At 48.1% G+C, this 27,944-nt stretch overlaps 1 protein-coding gene across 2 annotated transcripts in view; it reads right to left on the bottom strand.

Annotated features, from left to right (window-relative positions):
• Nucleotides 1–19,578, bottom strand: part of GJC2 (gap junction protein gamma 2) — a 39,797-nt gene extending 20,219 nt beyond the window's left edge. For both annotated transcript variants that reach the window (XR_004256774.1, XM_032234531.1), the window contains exon 1: nt 19,473–19,578. The gene's annotated coding sequence lies outside the window, so the exon portion shown is untranslated. The remainder of the gene's footprint in view (nt 1–19,472) is intronic.
• Nucleotides 19,579–27,944: the final 8,366 nt, after the last annotated feature.

The raw sequence follows: 27,944 nt of genomic DNA, 5'->3' as shown, positions 1-27,944 counted from the left end.
ATAGCTGGCTGGGGATTCTGGGAGTGGAAGTCCTCCCCTCTTAAAGCATAGCTGGCTGGGGGATTCTGGGAGTGGAAGTCCTCCCCTCTTAAAGCATAGCTGGATGGGGGATTCTGGGAGTGGAAGTCCTCCCCTCTTAAAGCATAGCTGGATTGGGGATTCTGGGAGTGGAAGTCCTCCCCTCTTAAAGCATAGCTGGATGGGAGATTCTGGGAGTGGAAGTCCTCCCCTCTTAAAGCATCCTGGATGGGGGATTCTGGGAGTGGAAGTCCTCCCCTCTTAAAGCATAGCTGGATGGGGGATTCTGGGAGTGGAAGTCCTCCCCTCTTAAAGCATAGCTGGCTGGGGATTCTGGGAGTGGAAGTCCTCCCCTCTTAAAGCATTCTGGATGGGGGATTCTGGGAGTGGAAGTCCTCCCCTCTTAAAGCATAGCTGGCTGGGGGATTCTGGGAGTGGAAGTCCTCCCCTCTTAAAGCATAGCTGGATGGGGGATTCTGGGAGTGGAAGTCCTCCCCTCTTAAAGCATAGCTGGCTGGGGGATTCTGGGAGTGGAAGTCCTCCCCTCTTAAAGCATAGCTGGGTGGGGGATTCTGGGAGAGGAAGTCCTCCCCTCTTAAAGCATGCTGGATGGGGGATTCTGGGAGTGGAAGTCCTCCCCTCTTAAGCATAGCTGGATGGGGGATTCTGGGAGTGGAAGTCCTCCCCTCTTAAAGCATAGCTGGCTGGGGGATTCTGGGAGTGGAAGTCCTCCCCTCTTAAAGCATAGCTGGATGGGGGATTCTGGGAGTGGAAGTCCTCCCCTCTTAAAGCATAGCTGGCTGGGGGATTCTGGGAGTGGAAGTCCTCCCCTCTTAAAGCATAGCTGGATGGGGGATTCTGGGAGTGGAAGTCCTCCCCTCTTAAAGCATGCTGGGTGGGGGATTCTGGGAGAGGAAGTCCTCCCCTCTTAAAGCATGCTGGATGGGGGATTCTGGGAGTGGAAGTCCTCCCCTCTTAAAGCATAGCTGGATGGGGGATTCTGGGAGTGGAAGTCCTCCCCTCTTAAAGCATCCTGGCTGGGGGATTCTGGGAGTGGAAGTCCTCCCCTCTTAAAGCATAGCTGGATGGGGGATTCTGGGGAGTGGAAGTCCTCCCCTCTTAAAGCATCCTGGCTGGGGGATTCTGGGAGTGGAAGTCCACCCATCTTAAAGCATCCTGGCTGGGGGATTCTGGGAGTGGAAGTCCATCCATCTTAAAGCATCCTGGCTGGGGGATTCTGGGAGTGGAAGTCCACCCCTCTTAAAGCATAGCTGGCTGGGGGATTCTGGGAGTGGAAGTCCTCCCCTCTTAAAGCATAGCTGGCTGGGGGATTCTGGGAGTGGAAGTCCTTCCCTCTTAAAGCATCCTGGCTGGGGGATTCTGGGAGTGGAAGTCCACCCATCTTAAAGCATCCTGGCTGGGGGATTCTGGGAGCGGAAGTCCTTCCCTCTTAAAGCATCCTGGCTGGGGGATTCTGGGGAGTGGAAGTCCTCCCCTCTTAAAGCATCCTGGCTGGGGGATTCTGGGAGTGGAAGTCCACCCATCTTAAAGCATCCTGGCTGGGGGATTCTGGGAGTGGAAGTCCTCCCCTCTTAAAGCATCCTGCCTGGGGGATTCTGGGAGTGGAAGTCCTCCCCTCTTAAAGCATCCTGGATGGGGGATTCTGGGAGTGGAAGTCCTCCCCTCTTAAAGCATAGCTGACTGGGGGATTCTGGGAGTGGAAGTCCACCCATCTTAAAGCATCCTGGCTGGGGGATTCTGGGAGTGGAAGTCCTTCCCTCTTAAAGCATCCTGGCTGGGGGATTCTGGGAGTGGAAGTCCTCCCCTCTTAAAGCAAGCCACCTGGGGGATTCTGGGAGTTAAAATCCTCCCCTCTTAAAGCATACTGACTGTGGGATTCTAGGAATGGAAATCCACCCATTATCAGGTGATCAAGATTCAGAAACACTTTCATAGACCTCATGTAGACGTAGAGTTCAGACATGACGTCTTTGTTTGTATATTTGTGCGTTTGTGTGTGTTGTCACGCGTGTGGCAATGTGTGTGTTTAATGGCACCCACTGGCTACAAATCTATCGGCAACCCCTCCAACACTCAAGATAAACTAAAAGTCACACAATGCAGATGGTCCTTGATTTATAACAACCGAACCCAAAATTTCGGTGGCTAAGCGGGACAATTGTTAGTGTTGCCCCGTTTTACAACCTTTCTTGCCACAGTTGTTAAGTGAATCATTGCTGTTGTTAAGTCACTTCTTTCAAAAGGTCACTGAGTGTATGGTTGTAAGTTGAGGACTACCCATAGCAGCCTTTTAAAAACTAAACCTAAACAAAGAAATGCAGATTTTAAGCCTGAATAAGCCTCGCTTGGAATAAAGTGGGTTGTTAAGTGAGTCTGGCTTCCCCATTGACTTGGCGTGTCAGAAAGTCGCAAAACGGGATCACGTGACCCCAGGACATGTGACTGTCATATGTACGAGTCAGTTGTCAATCATTCGAATTGTAATCACGTGACCAAGGGGATGCTGCAATGGCCGTAAGTGTGAACAATGGTCATAAGTCCTTTTCCCCCCAATGCCATTACAAATTTGAACGGTCACTAAACCGTTGTAAGTTGAGGACTACCGGTAGTGTTTTCCAAGGAGCAAAATGAAACTGCATCTCTTTAAGGAAGCAGTGCAATTAGTCCTCAACTTACAACAGTTCATTTTAGTGACCATTCAAACAGCACTGCGACTGTTAACAACAGCACTGAAAAAGTGACTGATGAAGATTTTTCACACTTACGACCGTTGCACCGTCCCCCCCCCATGGTCACGTGATCCAAATTGAGATGCTTGGCAACTGATTCGTACTTATGACAGTTGCAATGTCCTGCGGTCACGTGATCCCTTTTTGCGACCTCCTGACAAGTGACGTCAACCAGATTCATTCAATGACCGCATGACTGACTTAACAACCGCAGTGAGTCACTGAACAACCGTGGCAAGAAAGGTAGGGAAGAAGCTCGCTAAACAAATGTCTCACTTAGCAACTCAAATTCCACACTCGATTGCAGTTGTTAGTTGAGGATTACCTGCAGAACAACAATGCACACAAACCTTGGTCACTAAATGATCACTTCTTAGAAAGTCACGTCTGAAATGGTGTAGGTTTTCCTGCCTGAGCAGGGGGTTGGACTAGAAGACTTCTAAGGTCCCTTCCAGTTCTATTGTTCTGTTCTGTTCTGTTCCATTCCATTCATTCCTATTCCTATTCTACTCTATTCTATTCTGCATTCTATTCTATTCTGTTCTCTATTTTAATCTCTTCTCTTCTCTTCTATCTTCTATTCTGTATTCTATTCTATTTTCTGTTCTATTCTATTCTTTTTTGCTCTACTCTACTCGATTCCATTCCAGTCCCATTCTATCATTCTATTTTATGTTTGGTGGGGGGGGGAGTTTTCCCGCAGCCCCTTCCCTTATTCCAAATAAATTTCTGCCTCAGCAAAAAAAATAAAAATAAAGTAAAGTAAAATAAAATTGCTTCAAATTTCGGGAAAGGCACCAAGAACGAAAGAAAGAATAGGTAATTATCCTTCCATGTGTCATCATCCCTCCAGCGAACAATGGAAGGGTCAGTTCCTGTGCGGGCCAGCAAACGGCCGTATTTCAATAGGTGGAAACTAGGCGTATCGCAACACCCAGTTTATGAGTCAAAGCGAAGCAATGCGGTGTCTCCAAACCTCGATGCCCTCCGGAGTCTTAATGAACTGGAAAATGGCAGCAGGAAATCCACCGGTCGCTCCTAAAAGGCCCCTCCGTCCTGTCCGAAAAGGACTTTTGAATTTTCCACTGCTGGAAATCTAAATTTTTTGGCCAGGAAAGTGCAGGTATGAAGGGTTCCTGTGGCCAAAGAGTGAGGCTGGCAGGGATGCGGAATCCTGGTGGATACAGGGAGGAGGCCAAGGACGTGTCTTTATGGGATCCTATCAAGGGCCGGGTTGAATCCGGTGCAAAGGAATTACGGGGAGAAAGTTGAAAAAGGATCTGGAAAGTGTCCAGAAAAAAAAAAAAAATTTTTTTGCCGGGGTGGAAAAGTTTGAAATTCTTTGCCCTTTTCCCAAATTGTTCTTTTAATTAGAGGATCATCTCACTGTGTTTGCGATCAGGTCCATGTGGTTTCAAGAATTTTAATTTTTTTGGAAAACCAGTGAGGGTCAGCACATGGCATCCTCTCTGAATCAATCAATCTATCCATCCATACATCATTATCTCTCCCCCCATGTATCTCTCTCTCTCTCTATCTCTCTCTCTCTATCCATCCATCCATCCATCCATCCATCCATCCACACACCCACAGACACCCATCCATCTATCTACATCTAACTGTCTGTTTCTGTCTATCCATCCACCCAACATCTATCGCTATCCATCCATCCATCCATCCATCCATCCATCCAACATCTATATGTCTGTCTGTCTGTCTGTCTGTCTATCCATCCATCCATCCATCCACCCACTCCAACCATCCATCCATCTATTTGTCAGTCAGTCTGTCTGTCTATCTATCTATCTATCTATCTATCTATCTATCTATCTATCTATCTATCTATCTATCATCTATCTATCTATCTATCCATCCATCCATCTATCCATCCATCCACACACCCACAGACACCCATCCATCTATCTACATCTATCTGTTTCTGTCTATCTATCCACCCAACATCTATCTCTATCCATCTATCCATCAATCCATCCATTCATCCATCCATCCAACATCTATCCATCCATCCATCCACCCATCCATCCAACATCTATCTATCTATCTATCTATCTATCTATCTATCTATCTATCTATCTATCTATCTATCTACCTACCTACCTACCTACCTACCTACCTACCTACCTACCTACCTACCCACCTACCTAATCTATCCATCATTATCTCCCCCATGTATCTATCTATCCATCCAGAGACCCCCATTCCATCTCTATCTACATCTATCTGTCTGTTTCTTTTATCCATCCACCCAACATCTATCTATCTATCTATCTATCTATCTATCTATCTATCTATCTAATCTATCTATCTATCCATCCATCCATCCATCCATCCATCCATCCATTCATCATCCACCCATCCATCCACCCATCATCTAGCTACTGTAACTCTATCCATTATCTATTTATCTATCCATCCATCCATCCATCCATCCATCCATCCATCCAACCATCTACCTATCCATTCATCATCCATCCAACCAACCATCCCTCCCTCCCTCCATTTTATCTATCTATCTATCTATCTATCTATCTATCTATCTATCTATCCATCCATCCATCCATCCATCCATCCATCCATCCATCCATTTATCTGAATGCCTGTCTGTCTGTCTTTCCGTCTGTCCATCCAAGTAGTTTATGCAGGTAGTCCTCAACTTACCACCACAACTGAGTCCAAAATTTCTGTTGCTAAATGAGACAGTTGTTAAGTAAATTTTGCCCCATTTTCCGACCAAGAATCCCTGCTCAGTCACCCGTCTCTAAGTCACCTTCCATCTTGACTACAGGTAGTCCTCGGGTTACGACTACGACGGAGCCCCAAATTTCTGTCGCTAAGCGAAAAATTTGGTTCACTGGCCCTATTTTACCACCCTTCTTGCCACAGCTGTTGAGTGGACCCTGCAATTGCGGAAGTTTAGTCACACGGTCGTTAATTGAATCCGGCTTCCCCATCGACAGCTCGTCCTAAAAAAGGAACCACGTGATCCGGGGGGGGGGGACGCTGCAACCGTCATAAATATGAGTCAACTGCCATGCATCTGAATTTCGACACACGTGGGAACGCTGCAAGGTCATAAGTGTGAAAACAGGTCATAAGTCAGTTTTTAAAGAGCCGTTGTGACTTGGCTGTGGCCGCTAAACCGACGGTTTGAAGGCCAGGGCTACTGCCACCGACCCCCACGGGGTCAAGCCAAGGACGTTCCCTGCTAGGGAAATAAAATAAAATAAGAGTACAAACGGCCTCATTCGGGCATTCGCCTCTTTTGTGATAAGTTTGATTTGTCTTTGAAAGCCGCACATTTTTTCGTGCCAGCGAGAGGTTTGTTTAGGAATTTTAAAGGAAGAGATAAAGACTTCCTTAAGAGACATCTGACTCACAACAGTCATCTATCATTGGAAACTTCTGCATATCTTTGGGCCCAGAGGGAGGGGTTGGACATTCCTGCCCTTTCAAGCTATTTCTGGACTTCTGCAGCTGTGTTGTGTTTGTGGTGCCACCCCTCAGCCGCTGTCTCAGCTGCGTCACCTACTGGGTTTTTAGGAGCGGCCCTGCAGGTTAAAAAATGGACTTACGACCGTTTTCCAGACAATAGTAGCAATAGTTAGGCTTATATACCGCTTCATAGGGCTTCCAGCCCTCTCTAAGCGGTTTACAGAGTCAGCATATTGCCCCCAACAACAATCCGGGTCCTCATTTCACCCACCTCGGAAGGATGGAAGGCTGAGTCAACCCTGAGCCGGTGAGATTAGCAGTAGCAATAGCAGTTAGACTTATATACCGCTTCATAGGGCTTCCAGCCCTCTCTAAGCGGTTTACAGAGTCAGCATATCGCCCCCGCAGTCTGGGTCCTCATTTCACCCACCTCGGAAGGATGGAAGGCTGAGTCAACCTTGAGCCGCTGAGATTAGCAGTAGCAATAGCAGTTAGACTTATATACCGCTTCATAGGGCTTTCAGCCCTCTCTAAGCGGTTTACAGAGTCAGCATATCGCCCCCGCAGTCTGGGTCCTCATTTCACCCACCTCGGAAGGATGGAAGGCTGAGTCAGCCTTGAGCCTGGTGAGAATCGAACTATAGCAATAGCAATTAGACTTATATACCGCTTCATAGGGCTTTCAGCCCTCTCTAAGCGGTTTACAGAGTCAGCATATCGCCCCCAACAACAATCCGGGTCCTCATTTCACCCACCTCGGAAGGATGGAAGGCTGAGTCAACCTTGAGCCTGGTGGGATTTGAACAGCCAAACTGCTGAACTGCAGTGCTGCATTTTAACCACTGCACCACCTCGGCTCTTATGACCATCGCAGCATCCCCAGCGTCACGTGGTCGGAATTCAGGCGCATGGCAGTCGACTCATATTTACGACGGTTGCAGCATCCCAGGGTCACGTGATTCCTCTTTGGGACAAGCTGTCGATGGGGAAGCCGGATTCACTTAACGACCGTGTGACTAACTCCACAACTGCAGGGTTCACTCAACAGCGGTGAAATGGGGGCCAAACTCAGTGAACAAATGCCTTGCTTAGCAACAGAAAGGTTGGGCTCCATTGTGGTCGTAACTCGAGGACTACCTGCAGTCGAGATGGAAGGCATGGGTGGCTGAGCAGGGATTGCTGGTAGGGAAAACGGGGCAAAATTCACACGCTTGGCAACAGACTCACATTTATGACGGTCGCAGTATCCCGACCGCCTTTTGCAAAGTCCATGGGGGAAGATTCACTTAGCGACCATGCGACTCACTTCACAACTGCAGGGTTCACACTTAACAGCCATGATAAGAAAGGTAGCAACATGGGGCCAAATTCACTGAACAAATGTCTCGCTTAAGGGCAGAAATTCTGGGGTCATAAACCAAGGACTACCTGCAGACAAAAGCCGTAACTGAAGCACAAAACATACATTTGTGCAAGGGGCGTAGCAGACCCACAATCCACAGTTGTGCAGGAGTTATGGCTCCTGCCTGATTTGTGCCACACCATCCATGGTCCTAGATGCCAATTCTCTATGGACCAGAGAAAAGGGGGGCATGTGGCGCAATGGTTAGGGTGCAGTACTGCAGGCCACTTCAGCTGACTGTTATCTGCGGTTCAGCGGTTCTAATCTCACCGGCTCAAGGTTGACTCAGCCTTCCATCCTTCCGAGGTGGGTGAAATGAGGACCCAGACTGTGGGGTTGATATGCTGACTCTGTAAACCGCTTAGAGAGGGCCGAAAGCCCTATGAAGCGGTATATAAGTCTAACTGCTATTGCTATTTCTCGCTGCCTAGGTAATGTTGGAAGTGGGAAGCGAACGCTTGCAAACTTCTCAAAGTTTTCCAACAGAGAAAAGGCAGCAAAAAGAGAATTTCCCGGGGGGGGGGGGAGAGGGAAAGAGCAATAGCAATAGCAATAGCAGTTAGACTTATATACCGCTTCATAGGGCTTCCAGCCCTCTCTAAGCGGTTTACAGAGTCAGCGTATTGCCCCCAACAACAATCCGGGTCCTCATTTCACCCACCTCGGAAGGATGGAAGGCTGAGTCAACCTTGAGCCGGTGAGATTTGAACCGCTGAACTGCAGATAACAGTCAGCTGTAGTGGCCTTCAGTGCTGCACCCTAACCACTGCGCCACCTCGGCGCAGTGGTTAGGGTGCAGGAGGGGGGGGGGGGTCTGCAGAAGCTTTGGGGATTATTAATTGACCACTTGGCCGAAAGGCAGAAACATTGTCTGATGAGGCGAGGAAAAAATAAATGTTTCTCTGTGGCTTCCAGCAAGGAAAACTGCCTGCGTCATGAGTTCAGCCTATCTCTGGTGGTGGCTTGCTGGCTCCCCCCTCTCCCCCCCACACCCCCGCAGGTTCAAGAACCAGGAATCTTGTTCCTGGGAGGAGAGGGAAGGGCTTAGTTGGGGACCAAACTTTTGAGGTAGTTTGCTGGAGTTTGCTTCCTTTGGGTGTTTTAAATAAAAAAATTTTGTTAGTTAGAGGTTTTACCAAGGAGGTAAAAAGAAACAGCAACTCTTGAGGAGCGAGGGGAAAAAAGGGAAAGAAAGAAGGAAGGAAAGAAAGAAAGAAAGGAAGGAAGGAAGGAAGGAAGGAAGGAGGAAGAAGAGCATGGGAGGAAGGAAGAGAAGATGGGAGGAGGAAAGAAAGAGAGAAAGGAAGGAGTAAGAAAAAGAAAGATGAAAAAAGAAAAAGAAGGAAGGAAAGGAGGGAGGGAGAAGAAGAAGACAGGGAAGAAGGAAAAAGGAAGGAGGGAAGAAAGAAGAGAGGGTGGGAGGAAAGAAAAAAAAAAGGAAAGAGAAGGAGGAAGGAAGGAAAAACAATAAAAAAGAAAAATACACAGGAACTTCCCATTTCCTATGCAGGAAAAATAAATACAATTATAAAAGCATCTCACTCCTAAAAAAAACCCCTCCCTTTTCTCTGTGGTCCAGGATTTATTTATTTTTTGTGACTCTCAAAAACCACACATCATAGATGCATTTCCCCCCCCCTCCTGTCTCGTGCAAAAAGTCTTGGGGATGTTTCCACGAATTTGCTCCCTCCAGGAGAAGAAATCTATGTGCAAAAATGCATTTTTGTTTCTCTGAGTGGCTACAAATCTCCCAAGGCCAGCCCTTCCTGGCTCTTGTTTCTCACATTTGCAAGTCTGCCAATACTGAGATTTCCCCCCCCCCCCCCTTTGAGTTTGCGTGCATGGATGTCTCACGCTTCCCCCAGGAGACCAAATTTCCTTTTGCCCCGGATCCTGCATGCTGGGAAACACTCCCGATAGTACTTGACTTACAACCATTTGTTTGGTAAAAACGTCTCTTGTGCCGTACAAAGTTTGCCCTAGGACAGGGGTCGGCAACCTGCGGCCCTGGAGCCGCAATGTGGCTCTTTCATCCCTCTGCTGTGGCTCCCTGTCACCGGTCGGCTCAACCATTGATAGGGCTTTCAATTAGGAGAGGTGAAGGTAAAAGGACGCCGTGCTAGGAGGAGACTCTATGGTGGGGGAACCGGACTTCCGGTCGGCTCCATAATTGAATGGGGGGGCTTCCGGTTAGGACCTTTGTGGCTCTTTGAGTGTTTAAGGTTGCCGACCCCTGGCCTAGGACACGGATGGCTAATCTTTTTTTTTTCCTGTGCCGAAAGCACGGCAGTGTGCACCCGCATCCGTAAGGCAAAGTGCGTGCAATCCCCTCCCCATGTGTGCTCCCCTTGCGCATACGCGTGTGACATCCCCCTCCACGCTCCCCTGCCCCTCCTGTGCATGCGCCCTGTCCCCCCTCCCCCACCATTGCAGTGTCCCCATGGCCACACCAGAGGCTGGAGAACTGGTTCATATTTATGACGGTCATGGTGTCCCGAGCTTACGTGATCCCGTTTTCCCGACCTTCTGACAAGCAAACTCAAAGGGGGAAGCCAGATTCATTTAACAACCATGTCAGTAACTTAAGGATGGCAGGGATTCACTTAACAACCGCGTTCCCAGCTTAGCAACTGCCCTGACGAACAACTGTGGCAAGGAAGGTCGTAAAACGGGCCAGAACCCACTTGACGACTTAGCAATGGCAATCTGGGGCTCAACTGAAGTCGTAAGTCAAGGACCTCTCATATATTTATAGTTATATACTACCTAGGGAAGGAACATGGCGTATTGATTTTTCTAAAACCCTCTGGCCTACTAGAGGTTTACTAGGCAGGCTATATCAGTGTTTCTCAACCTTGGCAACTTGAAGATGTCTGGACTTCAACTCCCAGAATTCCCCAGCCAGCATTCGCTGGCTGGGGAATTCTGGGACTTGAAGTCCAGACATCTTCAAGTTGCCAAGGTTGAGAAACACTGGTCTATATAGCCCCAGCTTTTTCACACATTGCCCGTAACAAATATAACACACCACCATTGTCTTGTCTTGCCATCTGATGCTCCCGTGCAAAGAAGCTGGGGGGGTTGGGGGGGGGGAACGGGAGCTCTGAGCCAGGAAGACGGTGCCAACGGGTCTCAATTGACTTGACTAATTGGTGGCGCGTGATTCCCACGAGGCGATGGATGGAATAGCACGGGATGGCAGAACGAAGAATCGCTTTCTTTGAAGATTCTTTTTTGGGGGGTGGGTGGGTAGGGGGATTTTTTTCCCGTCTGTTGACGGAGGCACCCACCCAAAGCCCACCCACCCTTTAATTCCCCCCCCCTTCAGACACGCCCCTGGGTTTCCCACGAACGGCAGCGTGTCCCAAGTCAGATCCACTGGCTGTTTTTAAGGTTTCGGGGTGATCCGTTCTCAGGGCTCAAGGGTTTCCTTCTCCCCTTCCTACATGAAGGCTCGAAATTAGCCTTCATAGAGGAACACGGGTAGGCTTCGGCCGACGGCCACGACCGGGCCCCAAGTTTACGTCGCTAAGTGAGACAGTTATTAAGTGAGTTTTGTCCCATTTGACTAGCTTTCTTGGCATAGGTGGTTAGGTGAATAGCTGCAGTTGTAAAGTTAGTCACACATGCCCAAGGCGGGACTAGAACTCCCTGTCTCCTGGTGATTGGCTCAAAGTCACCCAGTCATCTTTTGTGTCTAAAATGAGACTATAACTCCCTGTCTATGGTGATTGGCCCAAAATCACCCAGCTGGCTTTTATGCCTAAGGCAGGACTAGAACTCCCTGTCTCCTGGTGATTGGCCCAAAGTCACCCAGCTGGCTTTTATGCCTAAGGCAGGACTAGAACTCCCTGTCTCCTGGTGATTGGCCCAAAGTCACCCAGCTGGCTTTCATGCCTAAGGCAGGACTAGAACTCCCTGTCTCCTGGTGATTGGCCCAAAGTCACCCAGCTGGCTTTCATGCCTAAGGCAGGACTAGAACTCCCTGTCTCCTGGTGATTGGCCCAAAGTCACCCAGCTGGCTTTCATGCCTAAGGCAGGACTAGAACTCCCTGTCTCCTGGTGATTGGCCCAAAGTCACCCAGCTGGCTTTCATGCCTAAGGCAGGACTAGAACTCCCTGTCTCCTGGTGATTGGCCCAAAGTCACCCAGCTGGCTTTCATGCCTAAGGCGGGACTAGAACTCCCTGTCTCCTGGTGATTGGCCCAAAGTCACCCAGCTGGCTTTCATGCCTAAGGCAGAACTAGAACTCTCAGTCTCCTGGTGATTGGCCCAAAGTCACCCAGCTGGCTTTCATGCCTAAGGCAGGACTAGAACTCCCTATCTCCTGATTTCTAGCTGAAAGGCTTAACCACTAGACCAAACTGCCTCTTTTTCCCCTTCTGTTCTCATTCTAGTGACGTTTTTCTCACTATTAACTACCCATCCTGGATCCTTTTTTGAGAGGCCCAGAAGGATAACGAGGGTATTAAAATAAGGAATAAAATGGGACTCGCCGGGGCCCGGAACGGAACCTCCTAGCATTTTCCCCCCCTCTCTCCAGATAGAGAACCCGGATGCAGCTGCTGTGGGGATTTTCTCTTTTTTTTTGAAAAGCTGAACACGGAATAATAGAGTAGAATAAAACAGGGTAGAAGGGAAAACTCTGCGTCTGCACCCAGGCCAAGCTGCACATCTGCATGGGATGCGGATGCCTCTCCATCTGTTTCGAAGCTTTCGTGACGTACCAACAAAAGAAGCTAGAATTCGGGGGTCACTGGAACAGGTCGGGGGGGTTAACTGGGGCCTTCCTGCAAAGAGGAAATAACATCCATGCTATTGTTCTGCGTGAGAAGACAGCGATTGCGAGGATCCCCAGAAATATATCTCTCTTCCCCCCCTCCCCCTTTGGCCATTCTTCCTGGTTGGGAAGAGTTAGCTCCTGTTGCTCCATCGATGTCTACAGGGGAGGGAGCTTCTCGTCCCAAGGACACGCAGTCTGGCCTATGGATCCATCTTCTTCCAGATCTGGTCGGGGGGGGGGAGGAGGGGGGTCACCAACTCCCAAGGAAGATTCAACCCAGCAGATTCAAAAGGAAGCAAATGGGGTAAACATCACTGAGCCTCTTGGAACAATATCAAGGCCAGGGGGAGGAGATGGGCTGGTGGAATCCCTTGGGGGGGGGGGGGGGCTCTCTGAGCTTGGTGGCTTTCTTGCAGTTTCAGGGCCCAGCTAGGGAACATCAACAGTAGTAGAAGGGAGGAGGAAGAGGAAGTGGGAGGGGGAAGGTGAAGGAGAAGAAGGAGGGGAGAAGAGGAGGAGGAGAAAAAGAAAGAGAAGAGGAGGAAGGGGAGAAGAAGGAGGAGAAGAGGAGGAGAAAGAAGAAGAGGAGGTGGAAGAAGGTGAAGGAGGAGGGGAGAGAAGAAGAAGGAGAAGAGGGGGAGGAAGGAGAGGAGGAGGAAGGAGAGGAAGAAGAGGAGGAGAAAGAAGAAGAGAAGGGAGGAGGAGAATGGGGAGAAGAAGAAGAGAGGGAGGAAGGAAGAGAATGGGGAGAAGGAGTAGAGGGGGAGGAAGGAGGAGGAGGAAGAAGAGGAGGAGGAAGAAGAGGAGGAGGAGGAAGGAGGAGGAGGAAGAGGAGGAGGAGATGAAGAAGAGGAGGAGGAGTAAGAAGAGAAGGAGGAAGGAGGAGGAAGAGGAGAAAGAAAATAAGATGAAGAAGAAGAGGAGGAGGAGGAAGAAGAGGAGGAAGAGGAGGAGGGAGAAGGAGATGAGGAAGAGGAGGAAGAAGAGGAGGAAGAAGAGGAGGAGGAAAAAGAAGAGGAGGAGGAGGAAGGAAGAGGAGGTCGAAGAAGGAGAAGGAAGAAGGAGAAGCAGAGGAGAAAGGAGAAAAGGAGAAGGAGAAGAGGAGGAAGGAGAGGAGGAGGAAGAGAAGGACGCTCAAAGACATTAACAATGGGAGAGGCACATAAAGTATTTGAGTATATCTCACCATTATTTTTATAAATAAGGCAATGAACAGACCTTTCCCTCCTCCTATTTCCCCCACAACAACAGCCCTGTGAGGTGGGCTGGGTCGAGAAAGAAGAAATGGCCCAGGTGGCCTTTGTGCCAGGAAGGAAGGAATCCACCCTTTCTAACCTCCTGCCTTAAACACGAGCAACAGTTTGAAACTTTTGGGGTAATAGCAGGGTCCACCTCCCTTAGTGGCCAGCTGTACGTTTTCTGCAGAAGAGACAGAAAAAAGGGATGCCAGAAGAGGAATAAAAGGATGAAAACTACAAGGAGAAAAATGGAATAGGAAAATAGAAAGAGGAAAACCGGTGAGTCCTCGATTTATGACCACAACTGAGCCAAATATTTCCTTGGCCAAGCAAAACAAATGTTACGTGAGTTTTGCCTCGTTTTGCGACTTCCCTTGCCACGGTGGTAATGTGTATCGCTGCAGTCATTAAGTTAGCTATACAGTTGTTAAGTGAATCTGATTTGGCTTGTCAGAAGGTTGCCAAAGGGATTCACGTAACCGCGGGGACTCTGCGGCCGTCATAAATATGAATCAGCTGTCAAGCTACGGAATTTTGATCAGGTGACCCTGGGTGCGCTGGGATGGTCGTAAGTGCGAAAATGGTCGTGTCGTTTTCTTTGAGTGGACACTAAATGAACTGTTGTAAGCCGAGCACTGCCTGTAGAATCCCGGGATCTCCTGGTGGTGCCCCATCCAAGTGCTACAATCACCCCATTCAGCAGAATAAACCAGCAGAATTGGGGAACAAAGAACCATCTGGAACGAATACGGAAAATGAGAATATAAAAATCTCCACTCCGTTTTTGCCAGCTTCGCTGTTAAGAAAATATTCGGTTTTCTTAACCGTGCAGGTCTAAAAGCATCCCATCTTGTGATCTCCTAGTGGTCACCCCTCCCAAAACTGCTCAGAACTAACCTGCTTTAGCCTTTTTGAGCTGCGCCAAATTGGGCTGGGGGCTATTTTTACGATTTTCGACCTACAGACGAAGAAAACAGAAAGAAGGAATATGGAAGGAGGTGATGAAAAGGTTGAGAGAACGGCGCTGCCACCTTGTGGTGCCTGAAAGAAACACAGCTAGTCCTCAGCTTACGACCACAGTTGAGCCCAAAATTTATGTTGCTGCGTGAAACATTTGTTCAGTGAGTTTTACCCCATTTTACAACCGTCCTGCCTGTTTCACTGTTAAGTGAATCACTGCAGTTGTTAAGTTAGTAACACAGCTGTTAAGTGAATACGGTTCCTCCATTGGCTTTGCTCGTCAGACGGTCGTAAAAGGGGATCACATGATACCACCACCACCCTGCCCTGGGGTCACTGCAACCGTCGTAAATATGAGTCAATTGCCACGCGTCTGAATTTTGATCACGTGACCACGGAACTGCTGCGATGGTCAAAAGTGTGAAAAATGGTCATAAGTCACTTTTTTTCGATGTTGTTGTAACTTTGAACGTTCCTTAAACAAACAGTTATAAATCGAGGACTTCCTGCAGCAGGTGTTTATAAGCAGCATCACAATTTTGCCAGAATTCTTGTAAAGGGAGTCCTTGACTTGTGAAGACAATTGAGCCTGGAGATTTTGGTCACAAGTCATCATAGCAATAGCAGTTAGACTTATATACCGCTTCATAGGGCTTCCAGCCCTCTCTAAGCGGTTTACAGAGTCAGCATATTGCCCCCAACAACAATCCGGGTCCTCATTTCACCCACCTCGGAAGGATGGAAGGCTGAGTCAACCCTGAGCCGGTGAGATTTGAACCGCTGAACTGCTGATCTAGCAGTAGCCTGCAGTGCTGCATTTAACCACTGCGCCACCTCGGCTCTCATGGCGGTTTGTAAGTTGAGGCATCACGTGACTGGATTCGTTTTATAACCGCTTTTGTGGCGGTCATTAGTCACTGCGGTCATTATGCAAATCACATGGTCCTAAGTCTGAATCCAGCCTATTTAATGGGCATTTTTTTTGCTGGAAAGGATGATTTTGACCATCTGGAAGCCATAACAGTTTGTAAATGGGATCGTGTGACCAGAGAGGTGGGGGGGGCAGTTTTAACTTTGAGGACGGGTCACAAGTAACTTCTTAAAAACTCCATCATCACTTGGGTTGTTAAGTGACCTGACATAAATCAAGGAATACCTGTTTAGGAAAAACTCTAGGTATCATGGCAAAATTCCAGCTACAGACAAACTACTTTCTACAAACACAGCTCCTGTCCAGGTATGCTGGCTGGGGGATTCTGGGAGAAGTCCTCCCCTCTTAAAGCATCCTGGATGGGGGATTCTGGGAGTGGAAGTCCTCCCCTCTTAAAGCATAACTGCCTGGGGGATTCTGGGAGTGGAAGTCCTCCCCTCTTAAAGCATCCTGGATGGGGGATTCTGGGAGAAGTCCTCCCCTCTTAAAGCATCCTGGATGGGGGATTCTGGGAGTGGAAGTCCTCCCCTCTTAAAGCATAACTGCCTGGGGGATTCTGGGAGTGGAAGTCCTCCCCTCTTAAAGCATCCTGCCTGGGGGATTCTGGGAGTGGAAGTCCTCCCCTCTTAAAGCATCCTGGCTGGGGGATTCTGGGAGTGGAAGTCCTCCCCTCTTAAAGCATCCTGGATGGGGGATTCTGGGAGCGGAAGCCCTCCCCTCTTAAAGCATCCTGGATGGGGGATTCTGGGAGTGGAAGTCCTCCCCTCTTAAAGCATAACTGCCTGGGGGATTCTGGGAGTGGAAGTCCTCCCCTCTTAAAGCATCCTGCCTGGGGGATTCTGGGAGTGGAAGTCCTCCCCTCTTAAAGCATCCTGGCTGGGGGATTCTGGGAGTGGAAGTCCTCCCCTCTTAAAGCATCCTGCCTGGGGGATTCTGGGAGTGGAAGTCCTCCCCTCTTAAAGCATAACTGCCTGGGGGATTCTGGGAGTGGAAGTCCTCCCCTCTTAAAGCATCCTGGATGGGGGATTCTGGGAGTGGAAGCCCTCCCCTCTTAAAGCATCCTGGATGGGGGATTCTGGGAGTGGAAGTCCTCCCCTCTTAAAGCATAACTGCCTGGGGGATTCTGGGAGTGGAAGTCCTCCCCTCTTAAAGCATCCTGGCTGGGGGATTCTGGGAGTGGAAGTCCTCCCCTCTTAAAGCATCCTGCCTGGGGGATTCTGGGAGTGGAAGTCCTCCCCTCTTAAAGCATCCTGGCTGGGGGATTCTGGGAGTGGAAGTCCTCCCCTCTTAAAGCATAGCTGGCTGGGGGATTCTGGGAGTGGAAGTCCTCCCCTCTTAAAGCATAATGGCTGGGGGATTCTGGGAGTGGAAGTCCTCCCCTCTTAAAGCATCCTGGATGGGGGATTCACGGGGGTGGGGTGGGGGGCTGTCAAGCATGCATTGCATTATTTTGGCACACGGCGACAAAAAGGTTAGCCATCACTGTGCTAGGTGCTGTACACGAAGAATCAATTTTCAGTCAATCAATCACCCCAGACACGCTAATAGGAAAAAAAAACCACTGCCCCCCCCTGCGCATGCACCCCCTTGCCCATTTTTGGCTTTCAGGTTGGTGCAGGAGGCCATCCAGACCCAAAATTGGGGGGGGGGGGCTGCACGAACCTCCAAAATGCAATACGCGTGCTCCCCCCAATACATGTGCACTTATGTCCTCTGCATGCACCACGCACCTGCACATACATGGCAGAGACCCATAGACCAGCAGGAGGCCCGTGCGGCTGCATGGAGGAGCTGGGCTAGGTTTCGGCTGGCGTGGCCGAAGAGTGGGCTGTGCATGCCACCTGTGGCACGCATGCAATTAGTTCGCCATCACGGGCCTAATAACACTGAATATGTTACCTAGTTGGGTCATTAAACGTCTGCAAGCCAACAACCAACTCAGGGAGCACTAAGGACCTCACAATCCTCCTCCTCCTCCTCCTCCTCCTCCTTTCTCTTTCTCCTCCTCCTCCTCTCCACAAACCTTATTCCTTTTCAGCACTGATGATGTTACTTACTTTGGTCATGAAACGTCTGCAAGAAAACCTCCAAGCTCAGAAGGCGCCAAGGACCCCACAATAATCCCCCCACCCCGCCTCCTCTCCACAACCCCACTCCCCTCTAACACGGAAGATGTTCCCTAGTTGGGTCATGAAACGTCTGCAGGAAATCCAACAACCTCAGAGAGCACCAAGAACACACACACACACCCAATTCTTCTCTTCCTCCTCTCCAGGAACCCCACTCCCTTCCAGCACTGATGTTGTTACCTAGCTGGGTCATGGAACGTCTGCAAATTACCCTCCAAGCTCAGAGAGCATCAAGGATCCTCTGAAACACTTTTTCTCCCTACTAAAGTGTGTTCATCTCTTACTTTCACACTTAACACAATTAAAAGTTAGCATGAGTTTAAAAACAAGATAGCAACCTTTTGCCCATCTATTTTTTTTAAAAAAAGAACCACTACCAGAGTTTGTTAAAATGCCCCAAATATTAAAATAAACACCATCTCTTATTCTTAATCAGCACACATCCTTACCCTTCATCGTAATTACAGTCCTTGTATGGATGCACTAATAGTATTGCATTATAATTCATCATTTATATTTTAATTATAATAAAAGTAATTTATTATCATTATCATTATTTAAGCATTTGCTTAAATGGGAAGAAGAATCTATTTTTACCAATTAATCAATTGGGCCACAGGTGCAAGATTTACAAATATCTATAATTATTTATCATTTAAATTTTGCTCATAATATTTATCATAAAAGTAATGCATAATTATCAAAGGCTGGTACCATAATTACATTACATTTGACAAAATGCTCCAGATCTTTTATCCTGCATTGACAACACACATCATTTATAATTTAATGTTTGCTTATAATATTTATAACAAAGATAATTGAGAATTATCCTATGCAAGTACAATATACAATAATTACATTTCACTTTCTAAAATGCCCCAGATTGGAAGTAACTTTGATATTTTATCCTTAATTGGCACAAAATGTATTTATGTTTTTGCTTATAAATATTTATAGTCAAAATAACTGATGATATTTATCACATGCAAGTATCACAACTACATGGCATTTGCTAAATTGCCCCCAAGAGGGAAAGTAAATTCCATCTTCATTATTATCTTAATTGCGGTATTTTTTAGTTTATATTGTTTATAAGGTTTATAAGAAAAATAATTGATAATTACCATACACAACTACAATAATTATACTGCATTTGCTAAAATGCCCCAGATAAATAAAAACTCAGAACCTTAATTGGCACACTCTTTATTTATAATTTCTATATTTGGGGCTTATAAGCTTCACAGAAGAAGTACTTTATCCTATGCAAGTTGAATCTTCTCATGATTTTATAATTGCATCCTGAACTGGCTATCTGACAAACACAGCCATTGAAATCTAATTGAGCTCCAACTCTTACACACGCACAAACCTACAAAACAAATCACAAAAGTTCACCGATTTGTGCAAGAGAAAACTCAGGACTTCCAGCCATTCAAAAGGGGTTAAAAATAGTGTGCATAAAGTACCAAATTAGGACTGAAAACTAAATACCAGATCTCAAAAATACCACCACTGCTGGCCTAGCAAACACAACGGACCCCCGAGGAAAAAATAAATAAAAAGAAATTTGCACACCCATTTTCCCTATTTTTGCACGCTTCCTCCAAGGCCAGGAGCTCTTAAAAGAAAAGTTAGGTCTGAGGATTCAACCTACGAACAAAAGAGGGTTTTTAGAAGCCGTCTACGCAACTTGCAAAATGTTTGCTCAGAAGGAATTTGCAAGCAGTTGCAAAATTGCAAAAAAAAAAAAAAAAAGAGGAGAAAAGGAGAAAAGGATGGAAAGAAGGACAAAATGGACATACTAGGAATTCTTCGGAGATGTGGAAAAGTTTTCCATCTCCTCCTCTCTGCATCTCTGCAACATCTTCTCTGCACTACTTCTCCATTTTTTTCCTTCCTGCTTTCCAGTCGTTCTGCTGGGTCCTTCCTTCCTCTCCCGCCCGAGATCTGGAGATTTCGCACCAGGAATTAGACTGTCTCCCAAGGAAGGGGGAGGGTGGGTGGCGCTGGGGGCCCCCACATCCCAAAAAAGGGGGGCAGGCAGGGGATGCATAACTTCCCCGTCAGCTGCCACCACTGAGAGGGCCTTAGCTTTCCCCACACACACAATAGGGGAGCTTCGACTGCAAGGCTCCCAGCACAGCAGGACAACTCCGGGTGGACTTCAAGCCCCAGAATTCCCCAGGCAGCAGGAAAGGAGGACTTCAAGTCCCAGAATTCACTAGGTGGAAGGAGTGGACTTCGTCCCAGAATTCCCCAGGCAGCAGGAGAGGAGGACTTCAAGTCCCAGTATTCACTAGGTGGAAGGAGTGGACTTCAAGTCCCAGAATTCCCCAGGCAGCAGGAGAGGAGGACTTCAAGTCCCAGAATTCACTAGGAGGAAGGAGAGGACTTCAAGTCCCAGAATTCCCCAGGCAGCAGGAGTGGAGGACTTCAAGTCCCAGAATTCACTAGGAGGAAGGAATGGACTTCAAGTCCCAGAATTCACTAAGAGGAAGGAATGGACTTCAAGTCCCAGAATTCCCCAGGCAGCAGGAGTGGAGGACTTCAAGTCCGAGAATTCACTAGGAGGAAGGAATGGACTTCAAGTCCCAGAATTCACTAAGAGGAAGGAATGGACTTCAAGTCCCAGAATTCCCCAGGCAGCAGGAGTGGAGGACTTCAAGTCCCAGAATTCCCCAGGCAGCAGGAGTGGAGGACTTCAAGTCCCAGAATTCCCTAGGCAGCAGGAGTGGAGGACTTCAAGTCCCAGAATTCACTAGGAGGAAGGAATGGACTTCAAGTCCCAGAATTCACTAGGAGGAAGGAATGGACTTCAAGTCCCAGAATTCCCCAGGCAGCAGGAGTGGAGGACTTCAAGTCCCAGAATTCCCTGACAACATGTGTCTGCTTAACTCTAAGAGCCAGCATTCATAGGCTCCAAGTACTAGAATCCCTCCGTAGACTTCAGCTACCTGTCCTGGCTCACAAATACCTGGAGTGTTTTTTTTACTTATTTCTTAAAATTAAGTAGATTTATATGCCCACCCAAGTCACACAGTGGCAGCTCACACCTGCTGGCTGGGGATACGGGAAATTGGAGCCCAGGCCCACTGGTTGGGGGGGATTCTGGGTGTTGGGATTCCACCCAAACTGGCTGGAGAATTCTGGGAGTTGAAGTCCATACATCTTCAGTTTCCAAGTTTGAAAAACATTGCTGTAAAGTGTGAATTTTAGCCAGGAGGGAGGGGCCTTTTCCAACCCGGCCATGCCCCCCCGCCCTATATAGGACAGGAGTTCCCAACTGGGGATGCTTCCACCTCCTGGGGGGGTACAAAGCAATATTCCAGGGGGTGCAAAAACTGCTTGAGCAGTGGGCTAGACTGGATGACCTCTAATAGCAATAGCAATAGCAGTAGACTTATATACCGCTTCATAGGGCTTTCAGCCCTCTCTAAGCGGTTTACAGAGTCAGCATATTGCCCCCAACAACAATCCGGGTCCTCATTTTACCCACCTCGGAAGGATGGAAGGCTGAGTCAACCCTGAGCCGGTGAGATTTGAACCGCCGAACTGCTGATCTAGCAGTAGCCTGCAGTGCTACATTTAACCACTGCGCCACCTCGGCTCTATAAGGTCCCTTCCAATTCTGTTATTCTATTCTATTCGGAGGAGGAGGTAAAGGAGGAGCAGGAGGAGAAGGAGATGATGATGATAATTATGATATTGGACAGTCACTTCTCTGAAATGGGACAGGATTTCCTACTTGAGCAGTGGGTTGGACTGGATGACCTCTAAGGTTCCCCTCCAACTGTTATTTTACTCTATTTGGAGGGGGAGGGGGAGGAAGAGGAGGAGAAAGAGAAGAGGAGGAAGAAGAAGATGATTATGATATTGGACAGCCATTTGTCTAAAATGGAACAGGGTTTCCTACTCGAGCAGTGGGTTGGACTGGATGACCTCTAAGGCCCCCTCCGACTCTGTTACTCTGCTCCATTCCACCCACTGCTTCTAGCGGCTGAAAGCAGCTCTCCATACCTTTCGCAGACAGGAAAAAGAAAGGTGGCTTCCACGTGTGTCCCTTTTGTTTCCCTTCGGACACAAACAGCTCCCCTTGTGCAGCGCCACTCGAACCAGCGGCTTCACCCTGACACGAAGAGGGAAGTGGAAGGCAGAAAAGGGAGCGATTCATGGTCATTTGAACGCTCCCCTTGTGCCCTCGCACCGCCAGGCACCACGGAGCATCAGCCTGACCCATCCCACCCCCTCTTGACAAAGGGCTCCATTGTCGTATCTCGAGGACAATGTTGTGCGGCCGGAACCGCAATCTGCATTTCAGGGGTTTGACCTTGAGGCTCACTTCCCACCCCCGTTTGGGGAAGGGGGTCCATCCGTCCCTCCTCCCCCCAGGGGAAAAACCCCTTGAATGAAACACCCCAAGTGCAGAGACAGAATTGATGGCCAGAAAAAGTTGTGTAGCTTGTGTGCAGTGGACTCACAACTTGCAGAGGGTGTGCCTATCACAATCTCTGCTCAATCATCATCCCCAGGGCCATGCCACCTCCTGCTTTGACTACAGGAAGTCCTCGACTTACGGCCACCGCTGAGCCGAAAAACTCGCTGAGCACGTTCGGTGAATTTCGACCCATTCTACGACCTTTCTTGCCACCGTTGTTAAATGAATCCCTGCAGTTTTCAAATTAGCCGCGCGGTTATTGAGCGGATCTGCCTTGCCCGTTGATATTCCTATTTAGAAGGCCGCAAAAGTGAACCAAGCAACCTTGGGACACGGCGACCGTCATAAATAGGATTCTGTTGTGCCAAGGATCTGGATTCTGATCACATGACCGTGGGAACTTCTGCCGTGGTCGTGTGAAAAACAGTCGTAAGTTTTTGTTTTTTTTACTACTTCGAATAGTCATTAAACGAACTGTTACTGTTGTAAGTTGAGGACAAACCGTAAAGGCAATCTTGTGCTTCGGGGGAATGCTTTTTGTCAGATGGCACCATTGGTCCTCAACTTACAACCACAATTGGAATCAGAATTTTGACCTTGATGCTGAAAATTTTCAAACCTGGCCATTTGAAGATTTTTTGGGGGGCGGGGGGAGAGAGGAGGGGCACGGAGGGAGGAAATGGAGACAGACGGGCAGGCAGAGATTCCCAGAATTCTTAGCAAAGGCCCTTCAGACTAGAGAATTCTGGGAGTTGAAGTCCAAAAACCTTCACGTGGGCAAGTTTGAGAGACAGGGAGATATTTTCTTAATATCTTAATTTCTTAATTAAACCCCCTGCCCGAAATGCAGGAAGGCCTCGGTTTACAACAGTTCATTTAGTGACCCGTTCAAAGTTACAACACTGAAAAAAAGTGACTTATGACCATTTTTCACACTTACGACCATTGAGGAAGCATCCCCATGGTTAGGTGATCAAAATTCAGACGCTGGGCAACTGGCTCGCATTTATGACCGCCAGGGACACGTGATCCCCTTTTGCGACCTTCGGACAGACAAAGTCAATGGGGAAGCCAGATTCACTTAATGGCTGTGTTTCTATGTTAACAACTGCAAGGAATCCGTTTAACCATTGCGGCACGGAAGATTACACAACGCGGCAAAACTTAACAACTGTCTCACTTAGCCATAGAAATGTTGGACTTCCTGTATTCCGCATGGGACAGGGGGCATCGTTCCAATATTAAGGACAGCATTAAAATCTGGATTTGAGGACTGATTCTTGTTCTCAAATCGCTCCCAAAGTGACAACACAGATTGTGACTGTGCACAAAAGCTACCAAGATAAGCAAGAATCTTAAGCCGTCCAGATGTGGCCCTCCCTGGGGTGCACGGAGGCTCCAGCTGCTGCAACCCCCCCCCCGGGGACTCTGCCATTCCACCTTTTCTCTTTGTTGACAGATTTTGTACATTTTTACACAAAAAGGAAGCACACAGAACAGAGACCCACAAAAGGAAACATTTTATTCTTAAACAGGGTTTCAGATGGGTAGACTTCAACTCCCAGAATTCCCTAGCCAGCAAAAATCAGGTAGTCCTCCACTTATGACCAATCATTTAGCGACCGTTTCAAGTTACGACGGATACCCAAACGCCACCCAAAGTGTATCTTATATTATCCAGATGTGGATGAAGGCACACACAAATACATAAACACAGATGCATTCAAATGATTACACTTCCAGGGCACTTGGCCAGTGGCTCAATTTTATGGCAGGTTATTTTATTAACAAAATTAAAATATGTATTATTTTATTAATATTATTTTATGATGTTTTTAGCCAATTTCCAGTCTTTTTTTTGGCAAAATTGCCCATAGGAATACATTGATTCACTTAATGACCGCCACTAAAATAGCCCAGTCTTGTGGGTGCCTTGACTTATGATTTATGATGGAAATTCTGGGCTCCAATAGGGTTGTAAGTTGAGGACTACTTGTGATCACAGGGGAAACACACTTTCACCAGTATATAAAGTCCTCAACTTACAGCAGTTTATTTTCAAAGTTACAACTGCATTGAAAAAAGGGACTTATGATGGATTTTCACACTTACAACCATTGCAGCATCCACACAATCACATGATTCTGACAAGCCAAATCAATGGAGAAGCCAGATTCACTTAATAACCTTGTGACTAACTGCAGTGATTCACTTAACGACTGTGGCAAGAAAGGCAGTAGAATGGGGCAGAATTCACTTAACAAATTTCTCAATTAGCAGCATAAATTTTGGGCTCAACTGTGGTCGTAAATTGGTAATTCTGTCCCTTTAAAGGGAAGAGCAAAACTTGAAAAAGCAACGATGGAAAAAAATATAAATAATTCCTTGGTGGTCTCTTAATTCAGCCTAAGATTCATCGTGTGCTGCCCCCTGCTGGAATCAGGGGGTAATTTTAGTACACATGGTTTATCTCAATTATTCTTAAATTAAATGTAATCTTCGCCTAACAATGGATGGTGGGTGTTTGAAATTACAGTGGCGCTGGAAAAAGTGAATTATGGCAGTTTTTCACACTTACGACCGTTGCAGCTTCCCTGTGGTCACGTGATCCAAATTCGCCCGCTTGGCAACTGACTCATATTTATGACAGTTTCACCCCCATGGTCATTTGGTAACCTTCCAACAAGCAAAGCCCAGGGTGAAGCCAGATTCACTTAACAATGGTGGCAAGAATAGGTCATAAATAGCAATAGCAATAGCAGTTAGACTTATATACCGCTTCATAGGGCTTTCAGCCCTCTCTAAGCGGTTTACAGAGTCAGCAAATTGCCCCCAACAACAATCCGGGTCCTCATTTCACCCACCTCGGAAGGATGGAAGGCTGAGTCAACCCTGAGCCGGTGAGATTTGAACCGCTGAACTGCAGATAACAGTCAGCTGAAGTGGCCTTCAGTACTGCACCCTAACCACTGCGCCACCTCGGGCAAAACTCATTTAACAACTGTCTTGCTTAGTAATGGAGATTTTGGACTTCATTTTGGTCCTAATGCCAGTGAATACCTCACCATCACCCCCTGATGCTTCCACTTTAATGGTCAGGTTCTTGGGGTGCGAGAGAAGGGGGAGCAGATTGGTAGCCTTCCAAGAGATCCAAATAGATCCGCCACTCACCTGGGCCAGGCTACGATTGTTAACAATGGATCTAACTGGCTGTCCAGAATTGCAGTTGTTTGTTTGTTTTCCAGATCCTGAAGAAAAACAAATAAAGGAAACGGTCAATCAAATTTCTTTTTCAGTGAAAGAGGGTTGGACTGGATGACCTCAAGGGTCATTGTTCCAGGAGTAGATTTAGCTTCTACATCAATGCAACTGACATCTCCCTGGTCATTTTATGCCACAATAAATAAAATATGCACCTTGCCCAGCCGTTCGCATTAGTTCTCCCAAGAACCAAGGTAAACCTTCATCTGCAACCATTTGTTTAATGACAGTTTGAAGTTGCAACTGTCCTGAGAAAAAATGACTTATGGCCATTGCAACCGTCCCGTGTTCACGTAGTCAGAAAGCTCGGCAACTGAACTCCCTTCATCCCAGCAGGTCGTGAGAACGCAGCATGGGGAAAAGGGGGCGCGTGTCTGGGAACTGCTTGGCTGCTCGCAAAGGCGGCTCTTTAGAGGAGGGAAAAAGGTACGTGCGGACTCCGGAGAAGGACGGGGACGGCCAGATTTTTCTTTCCCGCCAGAGGCCACTCACCTCTCGGGACCTTCTGCCCGGTTCAGACGACAAGCGGGATGGGTTGGGGCTGGAGCAGAAGCCGGTCTGGTTTAAACAGCGCCCGACACCCGAGGCAATGCCGCCTCGGTTTCTTTCACACCGGAGCCGGTTAGGAGAGCCCCGTGCACGCTGAAGGATGCACGTCTGAAAGCAACCAGCCCTCCTCCCTCTGCCTCCTGGGTGGGCCAGACAGCGGCCACCCGCAGCAGCTGCTGCAGCCGTTGCAACCCCTGGAAGCGACGCGGCTCCGGGTGCGCAATTGCGCGCACATCCAGGCCATGGAAAGGGGGCCTCTGGAACGCAGAGGCGGCTTGCAGACCCACCGGGGAAGAGGGGGACAGGTTGGGACGCCCCCTCCGGAGGGAAAAAGGCCCGTCCCGGGACGGAAGAGTCGCTTCTGCTGCCCGCTGGAAGCGCGCAAAACGCGGCGCAGGGAACGTTTGCAAAAGGTTATTGCAAGGCGCGAGTCCGAGATGGCGATGGGTGTTTTTGGGGAGGGGGCTTGGACTGAGCTCCGAAGCTTCCTTCCCTTCTCCCTCCTCCTTTCCCTTTTTTCCTCCCTTCCCTCTTTTTCTTTTTTGTTTCTTCTCTCCTTCCTTTCCTTCCTCGTTCTTTTTTTTCTTTTCCTCCCTCTCTCTCTTCTCTCTCTCCTTCTTTCCAATCCCTTTTCTTCTCTCCCCCCCCCCCCGCTCGCCCTGAAAGTTTGCAAAGTTTTGCCCTTATAAAGCCTCCGCTGCTTAAAGCCCTTCAGACTAAATGCGCCTCCATCCGCTCTCTCCTCCTCTTCTCTTCCTCCCCTCTGAAATAAAGAAAAGGCCTGAAAAATATTGGAAATTATGATTTCTGCAAGAAAAGAAACTTTTAGGGGAAGGATTCCCCCTATTCTGGATGGAGGGGTGGGGGGTTCATAAGATTGCAGTGAGCTTAAAAGTTTTAAAACAATATTGTGCCTGGATTCCAGTTAGAACCGGGAGAAATTTAATTTGCATTTATGCATGAATTTATTTAGGATAATGCAACTTTATAATAAACTGGTAACTTGCAAGGAGGAAAAAAAACCTGTTAATTTTGAAATTAGCAGCATGACACCAATTTTTGTTGCTATGCAGGTAGTCCTCGACTTACAACCATTTGCTTAGTGACCGTTTGAACTTGCAACAGCACTGGGAAAAAAAACATTTTTCACACTTATGACGGTTGCAGTATACATCATGGTCACCAGATCAAAATCCAGACACTGGCAGCTGCCTCGTATTTATGGCTGTGTCCCAGGGTTACGTGATCTCCTTTTGCGACCTTCTGACAAGCAAAAAGTCCATGGTGAAGCCAGACTCACTTAACGACTGTGTGATTTACTTAACTGTAGTGATTCACTTAACGGTTGTGGCAAAAGGCTCATAAAGTGGGGAAAACTCAAATTAACAAATGACTTACTTAGCAACAAAAGCGTTGGGCTCGATGGGGGTACTCAATCCAGACAAGACCGAGTGGCTGTTGTGTTTTCCTCCCAAAAACTTGGTCAATATTCCATCACTCAGGCTGGGGGGTGAAAACCTACACCCCTCAGACAGGGCTCGAAACTTGGGGGTCCTCCTGGATCCACAGCTGACTTTAGAACACCATTTGTCGGCTGTGACCAGGGGGGCATTTGCCCAGGTTCGCCTGGTGCACCAGTTGCGTCCCTACCTGGACCGGGAGGCACTCGCAACAGTCACTCACGCCCTCGTGACCTCAAGACTGGACTACTGCAATGCGTTCTACATGGGGCAGCCCTTGAAGAGTATTCGGAGACTTCAACTCGTCCAGAACGCAGCCGCGCGAGCGATTGTGGGTGCACCTCGGTACACCCACGTTACACCTATCCTCCGCGAGCTGCACTGGTTACCGATCAGTCTCCGGATACGCTTCAAGGTGCTAGTCGTAACTTATAAAGCCCTTCATGGTATTGGACCTGGGTACTTGAGAGACCGCCTGCTGCCAATTACCTCCCACAGACCCATTAGATCTCACAGGGTTGGCCTCCTCCGGGTGCCATCTACCAGCCAATGCCACCTGGCTACTACCC

Source organism: Thamnophis elegans, chromosome Z, assembly GCF_009769535.1.
Source record: "Thamnophis elegans isolate rThaEle1 chromosome Z, rThaEle1.pri, whole genome shotgun sequence".
Classification (NCBI taxonomy): domain Eukaryota; kingdom Metazoa; phylum Chordata; class Lepidosauria; order Squamata; family Colubridae; genus Thamnophis; species Thamnophis elegans.
This window is presented reverse-complemented; position numbering and strand designations above follow the sequence as displayed.